At 44.3% G+C, this 20822-nt stretch overlaps 1 protein-coding gene and 1 long non-coding RNA gene across 2 annotated transcripts in view; one reads left to right on the forward strand and one right to left on the reverse strand.

The window, feature by feature from the left end:
* Window positions 1–9294, forward strand: part of LOC129836161 (uncharacterized) — a 47807-nt gene extending 38513 nt beyond the window's left edge. Inside the window, exon 3 of the long non-coding RNA XR_008756614.1 lies at window positions 3825–9294. This is a non-coding gene — a long non-coding RNA (uncharacterized LOC129836161). The remainder of the gene's footprint in view (window positions 1–3824) is intronic.
* The window catches only part of LOC129836160 (adhesion G protein-coupled receptor A3), a 255828-nt gene that overhangs the window by 207094 nt on the left and 27912 nt on the right, over window positions 1–20822 (reverse strand). The window lies entirely within an intron of this gene.

Consider the following 20822-nt stretch of genomic DNA (forward strand, 5'->3'; position numbering starts at 1 on the left):
AGAACAGCTCAAATAAGCAAAGAGAAACGACAGTCCACCCTTACTACAGGACATGAAGGTCAGTCAATATGAAACATTTCAAGAACGTTGTAAGTTTCTTCAAGTGCAGTCGCAAAAACCATCAAGCGCTATAATGAAACTGGCTCTCATGAGGACCGCCACAGGAAAGGAAGACCCAAAGTTACCTCTGCTGCAGAGGATAAGTTCATTAGAGTTACCAGCCTCAGAAATTACAGCCCAAACAAATGCTTCACAGAGTTCAGGTAACAGACAAACCTCAACATCAACTGTTAAGAGGAGACTGCGTGAATCAAGCGTTCATGGTTGAATTGCTGCAGAGAAACCATTACTAAAGGATACCAATGAGAAGAAGAGACTTGCTTGGGCCAAGAAACACGAGTAATGGACATTAGACCGGTGGAAATCTGTCCTTTGGTCTGATGAGTCCAAATTTGAGATTTTGGGTTCCAACCGCCATGTCTTTTTGAGACGCAGAGTAGGTGAACGGATGATCTCCGCATGTGTGGTTCCCACCGTGAAGCATGGAGGAGGAGGTGTGATGGTGTGGGGGTGCTTTGCTGGTGAAACTGTCTATGATTTATTAAGAATCCCATCTGGTTTGCGCTTAGTGGGATTATCATTTGTTTTCAACAGGACAATGACCCAACACACCTTTAGGCTGTGGAAGTGCTATTTTACCAAGAAGGAGAATGATGGACTGCTGCATCAGATGACCTGGCCTCCATAATCCCCCAAACACAACCCAATTGAGATGGTTTGGGATGAGTTGGACCGCAGAGTGAAGGAAAAGCAGCCAACAAGTGCAAAGCTGTCATCAAGGTAAAGGGTGGTTACTTTGAAGAATCTCTAATATAAAATATATTTTGATTTGTTTAACACTTTTTTGCTTACTACATGATTCCATATGTGTTGTTTCATAGTTTTGATGCATTCACTATGATTCTTCAATGTAGAAAATAGTAAAAATAAAGAAAAATCCTTGAATGAGTAGGTGTGTCCAAACTTTTGACTGGTACTGTATATATAAATATACACTGCTCAAAAAAATAAAGGGAACACTTAAACAACACAATGTAACTCCAAGTCAATCACACTTCTGTGAAATCAAACTGTCCACTTAGGAAGCAACACTGATTGACAATACATTTCACATGCTGTTGTGCAAATGGAATAGACAAAGGTGGAAATTATAGGCAATTAGCAAGACACCCCCCAAAACAGGAGTGATTCTGCAGGTGGTGACCACAGACCACTTCTCAGTTCCTATGCTTCCTGGCTGATGTTTTGGTCACTTTTGAATACTGGCGGTGCTCTCACTCTAGTGGTAGCATGAGACGGAGTCTACAACCCACACAAGTGGCTCAGGTAGTGCAGTTCATCCAGGATGGCACATCAATGCGAACTGTGGCAAAAAGGTTTGCTGTGTCTGTCAGCGTAGTGTCCAGAGCATGCAGGCGCTACCAGGAGACAGGCCAGTACATCAGGAGACGTGGAGGATGCCGTAGGAGGGCAACAACCCAGCAGCAGGACCGCTACCTCCGCCTTTGTGCAAGGAGGTGCACTGCCAGCGCCCTGCAAAATGACCTCCAGCAGGCCACAAATGTGCATGTGTCAGCATATGGTCTCACAAGGGGTCTGAGGATCTCATCTCGGTACCTAATGGCAGTCAGGCTATCTCTGGTGAGCACATGGAGGGCTGTGCGGCCCCACAAAGAAATGCCACCTCACACCATGACTGACCCATCGCCAAACCGGTCATACTGGAGGATGTTGCAGGCAGCAGAACGTTCTCCACGGCGTCTCCAGACTCTGTCACGTCTGTCACATGTGCTCATGTGCTCAGTGTGAACCTGCTTTCATATGTGAAGAGCACAGGGCGCCAGTGGCGAATTTGCCAATCTTGGAGAAGTGGTCTGTGGTCACCACCTGCAGAATCACTCCTGTTTTGGGGGGTGTCTTGCTAATTGCCTATAATTTCCACCTTTTGTCTATTCCATTTGCACAACAGCATGTGAAATGTATTGTCAATCAGTGTTGCTTCCTAAGTGGACAGTTTGATTTCACAGAAGTGTGATTGACTTGGAGTTACATTGTGTTGTTTAAGTGTTCACTTTATTTTTTTGAGCAGTGTATATATGTATGATATGTGTGTATTTGTTCATGTATTCATTCGGGTTCACAGTTCGGACCAAACCGAGGACCCCATACGAATGTGTCGGTAATACGTGTACCGTTACACTGCTAGTCATAACACACTGAGCCTCCGGCATGTGTCTAGATAATCCACTATCACAGACACACTGACACAAAAGCAAAGACGAATGCAGTGCACAGATACACACACACACACACACACTCAAACACTCATAGTGAAAAACAGTAGCTATTCAGTCAATGCTGCGTTTGGAGAGTCGAGAGGGACTCGTTAGGACAAAGACGGGGGTCTGTGTTACCTGCTGCTCTAGTGAAACAAACAAACATATCGGACAATATAAACTCCACACACACACGCGGCAGTAAAAAAAGAAACCAGTCTTTGTCCAACAGCACGCACACCATGCCTGCCAACACAGCACGGACAGTCCAGGAGCTCTGCAAAGTTTCCCCATTGATTTCCACTCCTGGGGAGGAATACAGAAGTACATTATTTTGACTTTGAATACTGAGATAACCAGTCCAACTCCTCTCTACTGGCCCTCCTTCCCCTCAGAGCTGTGGGCTAAAAGAGGACGAGTGTGTAATGATTGATGTCATGCTTGTTGCTCAGCCCAGATCCACATAATTTCAAATACACCTCAAAAGTCATTTTTGGGGATTCATATCTGTTAAAATATTGATCGCTCTTGTCAGACCTTATATCATCCTGTCTGCTGCAGGGCTGGCCTGGCAGTATGACCGTGCAGTGCGTGGTGGAGCATGGCAGTGAGTCTGCATTCAGACTGGACCTGCTGCTTTACATGCACGTCGCATTTGTCCTATCGGCACTCTCCTACAGACAGATGGCCAAGGTCAAATCACTCGCTCTTCTTCCTCCACCCCTTCTTTAACAAGGTAGTCTTCCTTCCACTCTCAAGAGTGATGGCAGAGGTCTGGTAAGAGTGGTAATTGGGATGTTCCCGAGTCACCTCCGTAGCGAGAGGGCAATTATTTTGCCAGCAGGAATGTATCCTCCTTTCTAATGCCCCAGGATTAAACAGTTGGATCCCACAATGCATTGTGCTTAAAAGGCAAATTGCTAACCGACCAAGGCGGAGGGGCTGTGTGAAGTAGTTATGTTGGAAATGTCATGGTGTGGGATCCATACAGTGAAAATGGACACGCATTCATAAAAAAATATTATTCAAAGCACATTTTGAGTGCATAAATACAGTGTAAAATTGCATTAAAGACCATTAATAGATACTGTGCAGAGCAAATGCATATGAAATTGGTCAACGGAGAGACAAGCTACTACATATGTTGCAAGTTGTGAGATAAAAACTGATCACCAAATGAGTTTTGTCAGAAGTTTAAAGAGAAATTGTCCAGCTCCTAAAGTGTGAAACACACCGGGAATCTGACTGCCGTAAGGTACTTATCACAGTAGGAGGCCTTTCCTTCTCTTGCTAGAACAAAAGGTGTACCTACTTGATAGAGACGACCCTGACATTTCCCCTTGTAGAATCACAATGCTCCACAGCGGCCGACAACTTGACTTTGAAGAGATTGGCTCAAAGTCCATAAAGCTTGAATGATTTGCAGAAAATTGTGCTCTTTCCTCATGAAAACACTGTTCAATATTTCCCCTTTGCTTTTACTTTCAGTGGAAACAAGATGGAAGACAGGACACATTACACCAAGGCCAGGAAGGCGGCGCCCTTGGGTAGTGCTAATGGAAGGGGCACGGGATGACAAATCTTCATCTTTCAGATACTGCACTTTCTGGTGCCCCATATAAGCAGAGAGCCTCTGTATCCAACTTGAACTCCCAGGTAAATAAACATCAATTGAAGCAACTTGTTCTCATAAGATCAGATCCTGCTGCTTTGATATGAAAGTGTGGCTTTGTAGCTATACTGAACAAAAATATAAACGCAACATAAAACAATTACAATGATTTTACTGAATTACAGTTCATAGAAAGAAATCAATCAATTGAAATGAATTCATTAGGCCCTAATCTATGGATTTCACATGACTGGGCAGGGCAGCCAGGCCCATCCACTGGGTAGCCAGGCCCAGCCAATCAGAATGAGTTTTTCCCCAATAAAGGGCTTTATTACAGACAGAAATACTCCTCAGCACCCACCCACCCCCCTTCCCTCAGACGATCCTGCAGTTGAAGAAGCCAGATGTGGAGGTCCTGCGCTGGCATGGTTACACGTGGGGAGGTGTGCGGTTGTGAGGTCGGTTGGATGTACTGCCAAATTATCTAAAACGAAGTTGGAGGCAGTTTATGGTCTTTTACTGTCCCCAGCACAAGGTGCACTTGTGTAATGATCATGCTGTTTAATCAGCTTCTTGATATGCCACACCTGTCAGGTGGGTGGATTATCTTGGCAAAGGAGAAATGCTCACTAACAGGGATGAAAACAAATTTGTGCCAAAAAATTTGAGAAAAAAAGCTATGTAACACTTCTGGGATATTTTATTTCAGCACATGAAACAGGAGCAACACTTTACATGTTGTGTTTATATTTTTGTTCAGTGTACATTCCCCCCAAAAAATGTGTTCCTTAGGATAGTCCCGAGGAGGACAGATACAGCCTACCTAGTGGGACCCCCTCGCCCACGTATGAGGGCCAGCTACCGAACAACAGCGTCCATTGGAACCCCGCGCTCGTGGCGGAGGGCGAGCCCAGCCCTAGCCCAGCACAGCCTGCATTTTTACCCCAATGCCCACAGATGAGGACCAGACCAGCACCAGTCAGCACAACCACAACAACTCTGGGATTGGGGTGTAACGTATAAGCTAAGAATCGGGAAGCAAGTACAGGGAGTGAATTTCATAAATAACGGAACAAAACAAGAAACACTAGTAGCATACAGACATGAAACACAGAAACAGAGTCAATAATGCAATAACTCCCAAAGGGAGTGATAGATATAGGGGAGGTGATCAGGGAGGTGATGGAGTCCAGGTGAGTCTCATGAGACGCAGGTACTCATAACAATTGTGGAAGGTGTGCGTAATAATGAGTAAACTGGTAACATCGAGCACCTCGAGAGGGGGAGCGGGAGTAGACATGACAGTACCCCCTCCCTGATGCGCGGCTCCAGCCACAGGACGCCGACCAGAGGAGCGGGCCGGTCGCTTCTGCTGAGGCGCGGGAACCTGTAGAGCCAGCTGAGGCGCGTGAACTTGTAGAGCCTGCTGGGGAGCGGGAACCTGTCGAGCTGGCTGAGGCATGGGAGCCTGACGAGCCAACCTAGCAAGTTCATAAAAAATGTAAAACTGAAATATCACATAAGTATTCAGACCCTTTACTCAGTACTTTGTTGAAGCACCTTCGGCAGCAATTACAGCCTCAAGTCTTCTTGGGTATGAAGTTACAAGCTTGGCACACCTGTATTTGAGGAGTTTCTCCTATTCTTCTCAGCCGATCCTGTCAAGCTCAGTCAGGTTAGATGGAGAGTGTCGCTGCACAGCTATTAGTAGGTCTCTCCAGAGATGTTAGATCGGGTTCAAGTCCGGGCTCTGGCTGGGCCACTCAAGGACATTCAGAGACTTGTTCCGAAGCCACTCCTGCATTGTCTTGGCTGTGTGCTCGGGGTTGTTGTCCTGTTGGAAGGTGAACCTTCGCCCCAGTTTGAGGTCCTGAGTGCTCTGGAGCAGGTCTTCATCAAAGATGTCTCTGTACTTTGCTCCGTTCATATTTCCCTTTATCCCAACTAGTCTCCCAGTCCCTACCACTGAAAAACATCCCCACAGCATGATGCTACAACCACCATTCTTCACCGTAGGGATGGTGCCAGGTTTCCTCCAGACGTGACGCTTGGCATTCAGGCCAAAGAGTTCTATCTTGGTTTCATCAGACTAGATAATCTTGTTTCTCATGGTCTGAGAGTCCTTTAGGTGCCTTATGACAAACTCCAAGCGGGCTGTCATGTGCCTTTTACTGAGGAGTGGTTTCCATCTGGCCACCATACGGTAAAGGCCTGATTGGTGGAGTGCTGCAGAGATGATTGTCCTTCTGGAGGTTTCTCCCGTCTCCACAGAGGAACCGGAGCTCTGTCAGAGTGACCATCGGGTTCTTGGTCACCTCCCTGACCAAAGCCATTCTCCCCCGATTTCTCAGTTTGGCCGGGCGGCCAGCTCTAGGAAGAGTCTTGGTGGTTCCAAACTTCTTCCATTTAAGAATGATGGAGGCCACTGTGTTCTTAGGGACCTTCAATGCTGCAGACATTTTTTTGGTGCCCTTCCCCAGATCTGTACCTCGACACAATCCTGTCTCTGAGTTCTACGGACAATTAATTTGACCTCATGGCTTGGTCTTCACTCTGACATGCACTGTCAACTGTGGGACCTTATATGGACAGGTGTGTGCCTTTCCAAATCATGTCCAATCAATTGAAGTCACCACGGGTGGACTCCAAATCCAGCTGTAGAAACATCTCAAGGATGATCAATGAAAACAGGATGCACCTGAGCTCAATTTCGAGTCTCATAGCAAAGAGTCTGAATACTTATGTAAATAAGGTATTTCTGTTGGGGAAAAAGGGAATGGGTCTGAATACATCCGAAGGCACTGCACTGATCACAAAATAAAGAAGCTCAGACTTTGGCTTGGTTTAAATCTGTAACTATTCTTAAGATCTGCCTGGCTAGTCAGTTCCATCAGATGAAGGAGGAACATGCCTAATTCTATCTTCATATTACACATGCTAAACAAAAGTAGTCTCTGTGTGTTCTTGATTTGCAGATTTAAAACAAACCATTCCAGTTTAATGGGCCTGGAGATGCGTAGATCATACACACATTCTAATGGCAGCAGGTAGCCTAGTGGTTAGAGTGGTGGGCCAGTAACCGAAAGGTTGCTGGATCAAATCCCTGACGTGACATGGTCAAAATCTGCATTTCATCCCCGGGCGCTGAAGATGTGGATGTTGATTATGGCAGCCCCCCGCACCTCTCTGATTCAGAGGGGTTGGGTTAAATATGGAAGACACATTTCAGTTGAAAGCATTCAGTTGTGCAACTGACTAGGTATCTTCCTTTCCTTTAATCAAGGCTTGGGTGGCTAGTATGGCATTCTGGCTCGCTAAAGAATCATTTGTTGATCATTCTTACTCAGTGTTGTGTACAAAGTTATGACATATTGTATGGGATGGAACAATAAACATCTAAACAAGCCAGAAACAGACAGGCAGTCAAAGTAGCATGTTAATGTTGTTTTTGTCTCGCATGGGGTTACAACCAACTTAAACACCAGCACAGAATAAGTAAAAATGTGTACACTCAGTTTTCTGAGCAAAACAACATGCATGCTCTTTGCTTTTCAACATGCCACATGAATGACTGTGGTGGTGACGGCTGGGCTTAATTTCTAATCAAATGGGCTAGGCTGTAGTTATTTTGCCCCACTGAAAATGCACTGCATGCACTGACATGAAGTAACTGCAGAGTGTGTCTCTGTGCTGCTTAGCTCTCACTTCAGTATTAGTGGTGTATGGCAGAGAGTAGTGAGGTAGGAGAGGGTCTTGTCTCCATCTTCCTGGGAAAGTTTCATGATTGGCCTCATCCATAATCAACAATGTCATGTGCGTATCGGTCCATGCACTCACTCTGCAGGAAGTAAAGCGAAGCAAGGCAACCAAAGTTCCACCACTCTCTCGAGATGAAGGTTGATGGGGGTCAGGAAGACTCTGACACGACTAGCTAGGCTGCCAACGGCATTTTCCATGACCCTCCGAGCACATGACAACCTGTAGTTGAAGACCTTTTAGGGGTCTTCAACTTGCCAATGTGGATATGGCTTCATGAGGTCGGCCTCAGGGGAAATACCTAATCTGCAGCGATAGTGTATGGAGCCAGATGGTCGGTGTCAGGAAGGTGGCGCAGCAGCAGGGATGTCGGCGGTCCTCTTCTTTACAGGCATCCTGTAAAGAACATCTTGCCAAACAGCCCGCCATTCAAAACCTGTCCATTGTATCCAGCATCAACGTACAGGTATCTGTAATCGCTGTCCACCAGTGCCATCAGCATAATAGAGTTGTGTAATTGTGTAATGGATCCAGACCGTGGTTACATGTTTTCCATCCAATGCTCCTAAACAAAGAGGAGAATCTCATTGCTGTTGGAATCCAAGGGCTACTTCCTACCACTCGTCTACTGCGTCTGGGCACCGAAAAACAGAATAGAAAACACAATGCATTTTAGAGGATGGAAAGGCAATATTTATCACATCAACTCCAGAGATCATGTCAAACACAAATGAACGCATCTAACTGCTCACAGTACAACTGGTAGACCCATTAGGTGATGGCAGATCAAAACAGAAATTGTAAACAAATGTTGTCTGGCCAACCTCAAAGCTATAACTATACTATACTCAGAACTATATGAAGCCAAGTATCAATGTTGATTTTTTTATAAACCTTTATTTAACTAGGCAAATATGTTATAATCAACCAACATTGTTTGACGATAGCCATCTAGCCAAGTGTTTTGTTCAAGTATACGCCATCCATGGTATAGCTACAACATTAGCTAGCTTAAGCTAGCTATTTATCTTTTCTGGCTGAAAATGTTAGTCAACCAGCTTATGTTACTAGCTAGCTATTACTATAGCTCATGAAAACCAGTTTGTTGTGTCTTTCGAAAACGTTATTAGCTTACCCATTGCCAAGAATCACAGCGTAGTCATGAGACGTTCTCCCACCAAGATGCAATCCCTGTAGTTTTTATTCGGCCTTTGGATGAGTGGAGTGACCTACTCTTTCAACATGTGAAACTGCTCAGGAAAGAGTCGGGCAAAATTCTTGAAATCAGATATTTCATGTGATTCCAGCTCACAGCAAAAATGTGGATTTGAAAATTGATCCTAACGCTGCAGTATCCATGACTTAACCCATTATCTACTAATCTTTCGTCTTCGTCTCTTATTTTCCTCCTCAATCAGCCAAAGGCCTAAAGCTGATAAAACAAGTACCAGCTGTAAATTGCTTTTAATTTCTTATTTTTATATCTTGTGTGTTTTTGTTCAACCTTGTTATTTTTAGTTTTACATTATTATTTATTACTGCATTGTTGGGGTTAGAGCTAGCAAGAAAGGCATTTCACTGTACTTGTTGTGCATGTGACATTAAAACTTGAAACTCAAATACTTTGCCGAGATCGGCTATATGTGAACAAGTACAAACTTCAGCACGGACTCTGTTCAGAGGTGCTAAATACTCACGGCTGGGGAACGGTAGACAATCCTATGTGTGTGTCTGATCCATGACTGATCAAGGCAGGAAGTACAATGAACTGACAGAGAAGAGGAAGTCCCTCATAGCTCTGAGAGGGCAGACAGGACAGAGACAGTGGAGTCAAATTCATTCACATCAAATGTTCAAGAGATGTTATCTTTTGGGGTCTCCCATAGAGCAGTACTGGTAAATCACATCAGTGCTAATCGTCCTTGGAGACAAAACAATCTGATCCTTGTCAGTTAAGATATTTCCATTTCCATGTAAAAAGGACCCAGAAGCATCAACGTGAAGTTTATAGGAGCGTATCAAATTGGGTGCCAAATGAAAGCTAATACTATAATTTTTGGGAAATTTTGGTCTTTTTCTACCATTTTCCATCTTTAAAATTAGGCATACATAATGGATTTGATTTCTGGACAAACAGGTGGAAAAATGGTCTTAGAAAACATCTACCTGAATTTTAAAAAATGAAGTATTCCAAATACATCAAAACACAATAAGGTTGTTTCACAAATTTGGATGGCACAGCACAGTAAAGAAAAGTAGAGTTCAGTACAGTAGAGCACACTTGAGTACAGTATAATGCACTGTATTTTACTCTACTATATTCTACTGTACTGAACTATACTTTACTATACTGTACTCTACTGTGATGTGCTGTACTGTGATGTCTAAACTTGTGAATTAGTTCAGAATTGATCCGGTCCTGCCCAACCTAATTTGGTCTTGTTTGGGGCGGAGCTCATTACAGTCATAGCCAGTGTAATACCTGTATACAGTGGAGATCAAAATGATTGACACCCTTGATAAGGTTGAGCAATAATGGCGGTTTAAAATAAATAATTAAAATACTGAGCTATATTGTCTACTCCCCAAAAATTGAGGAAATATTGTTTTACAGTAATACAATTGCTCAAAATTGCAGAAAAGACCGCCTGCCAACTAATATCAACACTTATATTTATGGATTAAAAACAAAAGTGAACTATTGTAAAATACATTGTATAAAAGCTGGAAGTAGAGGCCTAAGTGTTGATGTCCATTAGTTTACTCCAATTAGGAGAGGGGTGGTAGGGTTAGGGGAAAATAAAAAAGGAAAACATATATATTTTTGAAACCATATATCAATAATAAAAAATAAAAAAAGACTTACATTTAGTTTCGGAGAAATGATTTGCCTTCTGTAAGTTTAAGAAACATTGCCTTGTAATTCCTTTACCAAAAACCCATATACTGTATCTTTATGATATTTCTGTCCCTCATGAGGAGGGAGGATAATGAAAGTTCACAGAAGTAACAAGTAAAGGTAGACCTACCAATTAGTTAGTGTTTTTACTAGGGCTGTCCCCGCCCCAAAACAATCTTGCTTTACCAAGAGTCTTCTGCACTTTCGACCAATCGATTAGTCTGCATTTTTCAATGTGTATTTTAATATATATAGACACATCCTATGTGTTTTAATCAAAACAACTATATGCTCTGAGTTTGTCTGATGCTTTAAGCGAACTGTTTGATGAAATAATTTCACCCACACAAATGACTAGAGGGAGTCCGACCGCAATTGATTTGATTGTGCCAGGGCTGGCTCAGACTTGCTGCGCTGTGTTAAGCAAGTGACTGTGTGACTAGCCCTTTTTCACTCTCTCCTCCCTGCTGCAGCGACCACCACAGCACATCAACAGTGTGTATCGCACTGTCTGTGTTGCTGAAGCCGCAACATATTTACAGCCATTTCTGACTGAAAAGTAATGCTATTGAAATCCCTAATTTGTTTAGGAAAAACACTCCCTTTACCCTCAACCTTGCTCTCTTTGCATGACACATGTGTGCATTGCATGCACATGACCAATAGGGCCTGACCTATAGCATATCATAATCACATCAATAAATTGGTTAGAACAAACTCTGAACACCGCAACACATGTAACAGCAAAATTAATGCAGAGGACCTGACAAATAAACTTGAAGCGGGGGAATGTTTACTGGTTGCTCAGGAGGTAAAGAGAAGTCAGATGTGTGGAATAAATTTGGCTAGTTGTGGAAAATACTGGAGATCAAGAAAAAGAAGGTAAGTAGCAAGAACTGCGTGCATATTATGTGAGCCAAACACGTTATGTACAATGTCATTTTTTTGACAGTTTGGAACAATGTAAGCAACACTAAATACATTATAAGCGTACCTGAGAGTCTGCTGTAACATTTTTGTAGTTTTTTTGTAAAGCCTTGATTACATCAAAAACTAAAAACAGTCACATTCCAAACTGGAACGGTTTAGGCCTATTTATTGTATAAGCTAATAATTCAATGATCGCTTTGTTATTTTATTTTATAACTAAAATGCTAGTTTTTACTGATATACAGTACATTTTTGTTTATGAATGAGACCACCGTTCAAAAGTTTGGGGTCACTTAGAAATGTCCTTGTTTTTGAAAAAAAAAATGTTTTTGTCCATTTTTAAAATAACATCAAATTGATCAGAAATAGAGTGTAGACATTGTTAATGTTGTAAATGACCATTGTAGCTGGAACTGTGAATAATGACGAGTGATGAAGTTACAGAGGGTCAAAGATCATACCCTCAAGACATGCTATCCTCTCACCATTACCAACAAGGCAACAGTAAACATGTCCAATAACGATGCATCGCCCACCCTAGTGCAAATTGAGATATCCAGTGTGACTATCAAATTGCCGTTATCGTGTGTGACCACGGATCATCCATTACATTGCTCAGACACTCAAATTGGCCACTCCAAAGGGCCATCCACACCAAGGATGATAACTACAGTATAACGATAACGATGAACTATAAACGTTGGCGAGCCTCCACACCAGCAGACGGTTTATCATTCTGCAGTAGGTTACACCTGTCAATCAACTGATCAACACACCCTGACGCACCTTACAGCACATTGTAGGCCTATTAATAAGGTGGTAACACAGACCATTCAGTGCGTCAGGGTGTGTTCACTGTCATAGTGACAACTGCAAATAATACTTCAATGTATATGTAATGAGAAAAAATATAAAACTCGTATTTAAATGTAGCAATTTAATATATATATATATAATACAATCGAGGTGGGGGCATTGGAAATACTTTTGCCGGGTGATCTGCTTCTGTTCTGTGGGTGGCACTGTGTGCTATTTTTGAAGGATGGGTCCCGGTCTGTTGGGGGCCCTGGGATCTGGAGGGATGGGGTGGTCTGCCGGTCACTGGATTGACAACCCAACTTGGGATCGGGGGATGTTTTAGCGGGTGGAATAGTGGAGAACAATTGGAGGTTTACTTAGTAGCAATGCAAATATCATGGTACAGCTATATGGACACTCAATCATTAGGGTACTTTTTAATAGTAAATGTACAAACATATATTATGATAAATAGAATTGAAACTTGTATCTCATTATGGTAAATGATGAAATAGGTATAGCCAGTTTTAATTGTCATGGCTTAGCAGATAAGAAAAAACGATCAGTTTTGGCTGGCTAAACGAGAAGAAATGTTATATCTGTTAGAGGAAACTCATTGAACACTTTTAGATGAAGTTGTGTGGAAAAAGGACTGGGGGGCAAAATATACTTCTCCCATGAGCAAACAAATTCAAGAGGGGTGATGATTTTAATGAACAATAATTTTGAGCCGAATGTGCAAATTGTCCAAACAGAGCCGCAAGGTAGATGGATTATTTTAAATATGTTATTGGACCATAAACAGATTTGGCTCATTAACATATCCGGTCCTAATCATGATGAAAATATACAGTGCATTCAAAAAGTGTTCAGACCCCTTCCCTTTCTCCAGAATGTGTTACGTTACAGCCTTATTCTTATTGTCATCATTAATCCACACACAATACCCCATAATGACAAAGTGAAAACAGGTTTTTAGATATTTTTGCAAATGTATTAAATATAAAAAACAGAAATATCTTATTTACATAAGTTTGGAACACCCAAGACTCTTCCTAGAGCTGGCCGCCTGGCCAAACTGAGCAATCGGGGGAGAAGGGCCTTGGTCAGGGAGGTGACCAAGAACCCGATCGAGTTCCTCTGTGGAGAACCTTCCAGAAGGACAACCATATCTGCAGCACTCCAGCAATCAGGCCTTTATGGTAAAGTGGCCAAACGGAAGTCACTCCTCAGTAGAAGGCACATGACAGCCCGCCAAAGGGCACCTGAAGACTCTCTGACCATGAGAAACAAGATTCTTTGGTCTGATGAAACCAAGCTTGAACTCTTTGGACTGAATGCCAAGCGTCACGTCTGCAGGAAACCTGGCACCATCCCTACGGTGAAGCATGGTGGTGGCAGAATTATGCTATGGGGATGTTCAGCGGCAGGTACTGGGAGACTAGTCAGGATTGCAGCAAAGATGAATGGAGCAAAGTACAGAGAGAACATTGATGAAAACCTGCTCCAGAGCACTCAGACTGGGGTGAAGGTTCACCTTCCAACAGGACAATGACCCTGTGCCAAAGCCCAGACTTAAACCCGATCGAACATCTTTGGAGAGACCTGAAAATAGCTGTGCAGCAACGCTCCCCATCCAACCCTTATGGGGTATTGTGTGTAGATTGATGAGGATACATTTTTTTAAATACATTTCAGAATAAGGCTGTAATCTAACAAAATATGGAAAAAGTCAAGGGGTCTGAATACTTTCCGAAGGCACTGTAGGTTCAGAACTTTTGTGAAAGCTCAGTTAAAAATATATGGCAAATAGAAACTGGATGGTCTTCAGAGATAGATTGGAGGTGTTGAGGGTAGCTGAAGGATTGTAATAAAAACAAATAAATAACAACTACTGTAAAATACATATATTATGTGTAAGCTGGAAGTAGAAGCCTAAGTGCTGTTGTCCATTAGTTTACTCCAATTAGTGTAGGGGTCGTAGGTGTCAGGTTTTGGCCAAGACTGTTCGGGTTTTGGTCACTAGATGTCCCCATTGCACCTTTTTTGTACCTTTTGTTTTTCTTGCTCTAATTATTGTTTGCACCTGTAGGTCATTCCCTTGTTAGTATTTAAACCCTGTGTGTTTCTCAGTTCCTTGCTCAGTGTTTGTAAGTTAGCACCCAGCCCCAGCCCCAGCCTTGTTTTATACAGATATTTCTCTTGTTGGATTTTCCAGAGGTTCTCTGGTTTAGGTCTTGTGTATTATTTGAGTAGTCTTTTGAGGTTTGTTTTTCCCTGCTGTTTTTTACCACTTTGTGGAGTTTCTTTTGTATTTTGGAGGATTTCCATTTTGTGCCTCTTGGCTTTATTTTTGGACATTGTGGATTTAGTTTCTTTGCCTGAAGATTTTGTTCTTTTATTAAACCACCATCTCTAGTACTGCTGTGTCTGCCTCATCTTCTGGGTTCTGACGATTATTAGTGACTGTTTCTCGCACCGGGTCCTGACAGAAACACTGAGCCATTATAATGAACCCAGAGGCAGCCAGTACCCAGGATTTTTTTTCCATGCTGTCCCACCACGAGGGGACTGTCCAACGCCACGAAGCTGCTCTGGTTCAGCAAGAGGCCTTAATGACTAGACATTCTCAACTTCTGTCAGAGATGCTGACTTCCATAAAGCAGATTTCGGATCGACTTTCCCCGGCAACCGCTTCTGCTCCAGTTCATCAGATTCAAGTGCCCCTGGCAGTTAACCCCCTGGCTGAACCTCGTCTGCCGCCTCCCCAACGGTTCTCAGGGGATCCGAGTGTTTGTAAGGGGTTTTTCACCCAATGTTCTCTCTCCTTTGAGCTGCAACCATCGTCGTTTCCCACCGACCGGTCCAAGATAGCATATATCATCACCCTGCTGTCGGAAAAAGCCCTAGCCTGGGCTACTGCTGTGTGGGATGCCCAAAGTCCCTGCTGTGCCAGCTACTCTACCTTTGCTGAAGAATTCAAGCGAGTGTTTCAAGGTCCTACCAATGGCCCTGACTCAGCCAAACAGCTCCTGACTCTCCGCCAAGGTCGGCGCAGCGTGACGGACTATGCCATCCAGTTCCGCACTGTGGCAGCAACAAGTGGCTGGAACGACGAGGCGCTCACAGTGTGTTTTTTGAAGGGTCTTTCTGACACCATCCAAGATGAACTGGCCACTCGGGAACCACCGGACAACCTCGAGTCCCTTATCAAGTTGGCTTCACGCATAGACCAGCGTCTGAGAGAGAGAGAACTCAACCGTAGACTGCTCACCCTAGCTCCTATCGGTTCCAGCTCCGAGTCTCCACCTTTATCCTCGCTGGCTCCACCAGAACCCATGCAGGTTGGACGCATCTCCCAGGCTGAGAGAGACCGCCGGATGAGGGAGCGATGCTGTCTATATTGCGGCAAACCGGGCCATTTCCGCTCCACGTGTCCCGGGCTCCAGGGAAACGCACTCTCCCGTGCAGGCCTGGGAGGACTGTAACGGGAAACATAACCTCCTCCCATCCATCCAACTCCCGCCTGCTCATTCCAGTTACCCTTTCCTGGGACGACCACGAGTTTTCTCTTCAAGCTTTGGTAGACTCTGGAGCCGCAGGTAACTTCATGGATGGGGTCTGGGCGAAGGAGAATGGCGTTCCTTCTGAACCTCTAAGTGACCCCATAAGGGTTACTACGTTGGATAGAAACCCTTTGGGATCTGGACTTGTCACTCGTGCCACTACCCCCTTGCGACTTTCAGTTTCCCAACACCAGGAAGTGATGAACTTTCATCTGATCTCCTGTTCCGAGTTCCCTCTCGTCCTTGGTTATCCCTGGCTTCACAGCCATAACCCTCACATCGACTGGTCTGTGGGCACTATCAAGCAGTGGGCTCCTACGTGCCAAGCCACTTGTATCTTCCCGAGTTCCCAGAGTTCCCCTTCCGAGTCTCTAGAATCCATCGACCTGTCCCGAGTTCCCGAGTGTTACCATGACCTCAAACTGGTATTTAGCAAACAGAGGGCCACCAAACTACCACCCCATAGACCTTACGATTGCACCATCGACCTGTTTCCGGGGACCTGCCCTCCCAGGGGTCGGATCTTTTCCCTTTCTCCTCCCGAACGAGCTGCTATGGATACCTACATCAAGGACGCTCTGGCAGCAGGCCTCATGCGTCCATCTACCTCGCCGGCGGGAGCAGGGTTTTTCTTTGTGGCCAAGAAAGACGGTGGATTACGACCTTGCATTGACTACCGGGGACTCAATGCCATAACCGTCCGTAACCGCTACCCGCTACCCCTTATGGCCACAGCCTTTGAGCTGCTCCAGGAAGCAGTTGTCTTCACTAAGCTTGACCTGCGGAACGCATACCATCTTGTGCGGATCAAACCCGGGGACGAGTGGAAGACCGCTTTCAACACGCCTACTGGTCACTACGAATACTCGGTGATGCCCTTCGGCCTGACCAACGCCCCGGCTGTGTTCCAAGCGCTCATAAACGATGTGCTTAGGGATATGCTCAACATCTTCGTGTTTGTTTACTTGGATGACATCCTCATCTTTTCGAGCTCCCTTCAAGAACACACTAAGCATGTCAGACAAGTGCTCAAACGCCTCCTAGACAGCCATTTGTACGTTAAGCCGGAAAAGTGTGAATTCCATTCCTCTCGAGTACAATTCCTGGGATTTATAGTGGAACCCGGTCGAGTCCAGATGGACCCCAAGAAGGTAGGGGCGGTAGCGGATTGGCCCACCACCAAGTCCGTTAAGGAAGTTCAGCGTTTCCTGGGCTTCACCAACTTTTACCGCAAGTTCATCAAGAACTTCAGCTCGGTGGCAGCCCCTCTCTCAGCTGTAACCAAGGGTGGCAACACAAGGTGTCTGTGGGGAAGAGAAGCTGAGACGGCCTTCCAAGGACTCAAGGAGCGCATCCTCTCTGCTCCCATCCTGACACTACCGACGACGGATGAACCTTTTGTGGTGGAGGTAGACGCATCCGAGGTTGGTGTTGGAGCTGTCCTGTCTCAGAGGGGTGAAGACAAGAAGCTTCATCCTTGCGCCTTCTTCTCTCACCGGCTTACCCCGGCCGAGAGGAATTACGATGTGGGGGATCGTGAACTCCTAGCGGTTAAGATGGCATTGAAGGAATGGAGACACTGGCTCGAGGGGGCTTCTCAACCGTTTCAAGTGCTTACGGACCACAAAAATCTGGAGTATATCCAGCAGGCGATGCGGTTGAACTCCAGACAAGCTCGATGGTCTCTTTTCTTCAGCCGATTTCAGTTTATCCTCACCTATAGACCCGGGTCGATGAATCTCAAACCGGATGCCTTGTCACGAATCTACTCTCCTGCCATTCGAGAAGATACTGACATGACTGTCCTTCCGGCCGCTAAGATCGTGGCTCCGATCTCGTGGCAAGTGGAGGATTCCGTGAAACAAGCTCAAGCCATCGAACCGGGCCCTGGAGGAGGTCCTGCTAATCGGTTGTTTGTTCCCAAGGCAGCAAGGTCCCAAGTCCTTCTGTGGGGGCACTCCTCTCGCCTCACCTGTCACCCGGGCGTAGGTCGCACCTTGGAGTTCATCCAGCGTAAGTTCTGGTGGCCCACCATAAAAGAAGACGTTGCCACTTTCGTCAAGGCCTGTTCCGTGTGCTGCCAGGGCAAATCTTCTCACCTCCGCCCTCAAGGACTCCTTCACCCTCTATCTATTCCCCACCGACCCTGGTCCCATATCTCGTTGGACTTTATTACTGGCCTTCCTCCGTCCCATGGTAATACTACGATCCTAGTCATCATCGACAGGTTTTCTAAGGCGGCCAGGTTTGTTCCCTTGACCAAATTTCCTTCTGCCAAGGAAACAGCTGAGTTGGTGATTAACCATGTGTTCCGAGTCTTTGGGATTCCGCAAGATATGGTTTCCGACAGAGGTCCCCAGTTCGCCTCAAGGTTTTGGAAGGCCTTCTGCCAACTCATAGGGGCCACGGCCAGTTTATCTTCAGGGTACCATCCGGACTCCAATGGCCAAACTGAGAGGATGAATCAGGAGCTGGTACTGCTGTGTCTGCCTCATCTTCTGGGTTCTGACGATTATTAGGGACTGTTTCTCGCACCGGGTCCTGACAGTAGGGTTAGGGGAAAATAATAAAGGAATGATTATCAATTTGATTGGATCTTCGCTGCACTCATCTCTCTGTCTCTCCTGTGCAACCATTTGCATTGCATCAGTGCAAAAAATGTATCATCCAAAGTGATCACACCATCGCACGCTCCCTCTCCTTTCAAACTCACCGATTTTACATTCAGCAAGTAAGAGTAAGCTGGAATCTCTGCTGATTGGAATAAGTTCAAAGATTCATCCACCCAGGACTCATCCATCAACATTGAGGAATATACATCAGTCACAGGCTTCATTAGGAAATGTGTTGATGATGTTGTACCCACAATAACAATCCGGACATACCCCAACCAAAAACCCTGGATGAACGGCGATGTCAGTACAATGCTGAGAACCCTTACTGCAGCGATCAATGTCAGCAGAACAAACCCAGATGACTCGGTGATGCGCAAAATGTACAAGGCAAGCAGATACGAGCTCCGCAAATTCATTAGGGACGCAAAAAGACAATACAGGCTCAAACTTTAATTTATGTTCAACAACTCAGACAAGAGTCACATGTGGCAAGGACTACAGACAGACTATTACTTGGGAAGTCTCCCACATGCCTTTTGGTGAACACCAAACATGTTTGCTTATTTTTTTCTGGCCACTCTTCCGTAAAGTCCAGCTCTGTGGCGCATACGGCTTAACCTCTAACGAGCCTCTACCCCGGATCCGGGAGCACCCCCCACCCCCCCCCCCCACACTAATTAGCATCGCTAGCATAGCGTCACAATTAAATAGTAGCATCTAAATATCATTAAATCACAAGTCCAAGACACCTAATGAAAGATACAGATCCTGTGAATAAAGCCACCATTTCAGATTTTTAAAATGTTTTACAGGGAAGACAAAATATGTAAATCTATTAGCTAACCACGTTAGCAAAAGACACCATTTTTCTAACTCCATCAGTTTCTTACTCCATCAGGTGCTATCACCAATTCGGCTAAACTAAGATATTGATAGCCACTAACCAAGAAAAAAACTCATCAGATGACAGTCTGATAACATATTTATGGTATAGGATAGGTTTTGTTAGAAAAATGTGCATATTTCAGGTAGATGTCATAGTTTACAATTGCACCCACCGTCACAAATTGACTAGAATAAATAAATAGAGCAACGTGTATTACCTAATTACTAATCATCAAACATTTCGTAAAAATACACAGCATACACTAATCGAAAGACACAGATCCTGTGAATACAGACAATATTTCAGATTTTCTAAGTGTCTTACAGCGAAAACACAATAAATCGTTATATTAGCATACCACATGTTCAAACATTACCAGAGCATAGATTCTAGCCAAAGAGAGCGATAACGTCAACATTGCCAAAATATATTAATTTTTTCACTAACCTTCTCAGAATTCTTCCGATGACACTCCTGTAACATCATATTACACAATCCATATAGAGTTTGATCGAAAATGTGCATATTTAGCGGCACAAATCGTGCTTACACAATGGAAATACTGTCCAACTACTCAAGCAATCTGCCCGGCAGCATCATGATAATACAACTATTTTTATCGAAAACTATTCATAAACTTGACTAAAAAAATACAGGTTGGCCATGAAATGAAAGATGCATTAGTTATTAATGCAACCGCTAAGTTAGATTTTTAAAATTAACGTTACTAGACATACAGTGTGCGTTACAGACAGACTAGTGCCGCAATAACGGCGTCACTATTTACCGTTATTGAGTTTACATTTTTCCACATAAAAATGGAATAACATCATAAATAGCTCTTACTTTTCGACGAGCTTCCATCGGAATCTTGGCCAAGTGGTACTTTTGTCCAAAAGAATCGTTGCTTGGTTGTAAAACGTTGCATTCAACTTCTGATATAGCAGCTAACTATAGCTAACAATTGCTAACATTAGCTAACGTGTCCAAATCCTCATTACGCAATAATGAGGAAATTCCGAAAAATAGCAATATACTCGCATAATCTGATATAACTCGGTTTCAAATAGCTTCGTTATGATGTTTCTAACACCTATATCAAATTAAATTACAGACTGATATATCTAAAGTTCATTACTGAGCGTTCGAAAATGGCATCCCGAGGTCTCTCTCTGCGTAAAGTTCAACGTCGAAAAGAAGGCGTACCTCACTCCTTGGTCTTTTATAACCTCTGAGAGCTACGTAGGAAGCCCATTCCACTTCTCATTGGTTACTAACATCCAGGGGAAGGCGGGTGCAGTTCGTGTCGTTCCATAGGATATACACACCCCTTTAAACTGAACTGAGATCAGAGCTTCGCTCTCAGACCTTCGCAAAACCTGTCATGGATTTCGCTGTAGAAAGAGTTCTGTTCCACTCAGAGA

Source organism: Salvelinus fontinalis, chromosome 37, assembly GCF_029448725.1.
Source record: "Salvelinus fontinalis isolate EN_2023a chromosome 37, ASM2944872v1, whole genome shotgun sequence".
NCBI classification, from domain to species: domain Eukaryota; kingdom Metazoa; phylum Chordata; class Actinopteri; order Salmoniformes; family Salmonidae; genus Salvelinus; species Salvelinus fontinalis.